The following is a 741-nucleotide window of genomic DNA, read 5'->3' on the forward strand; positions in this document are numbered from 1 at the left end:
CAAAATGCCTACCTGATATCGCTCCGCCTGCTTCTTGGAACTCTCACGGTACGCGGTGGGGCTGTCTGTACGACGATAATCGATCCTCGACAAGTCAAGACCTTTGTGACTTCAATATAACAATTCTGCACACAGGGGAAATGACACGGACTAGGGGCCATAATTACGTAACGCAAAAATTGCTCAAAATTGACTCCCCCCTCCCCCCATGTAACAAATTGTCACAAATTTCTTCATCCCCCTCTCCTATTACGTAACAAATTCCTTTAAAAAAATTGTTCTTCGGTAAAAACATGTTAGGTAACGATCTAGCTTACTCGTCCTTCCGCCTATGTCACAATATGTAACAACTTGTCGAACCCCCTCCCCCTAAAAGCGTTACGTAATTTATGAATGGTCCCTAACTGGACCACCAACGCAAGCAAGTGCACTGGACATATCTCTATGCTCGACATCACTACGGTTAGATTGCAAGTGGGAGGTAATATCTAATTCCCACGGTAGTGACTTGCCGATTGTAACCACGCGTTAAAGACCTTCGGAACCAATCAATGTTCCCTATGACCTTATACGAAACATTGTTTGGAAGAACTACGCTGCCGCGATATCCAAAACTATCGATTCGACACAGGTACTTCCCCCGGAGGAAGAGTATAATTTTTGTCCAAGTCGATTCTCGATACCGCGATTCAAAATCAGACGAAATGAGTACCCGGCTTGAACACACAAAAACGTTCTCCC

The sequence above is a fragment of the Topomyia yanbarensis genome, chromosome 1 (genome assembly GCF_030247195.1).
Source record: "Topomyia yanbarensis strain Yona2022 chromosome 1, ASM3024719v1, whole genome shotgun sequence".
In the NCBI taxonomy this organism is placed as follows: Eukaryota; Metazoa; Arthropoda; class Insecta; order Diptera; family Culicidae; genus Topomyia; species Topomyia yanbarensis.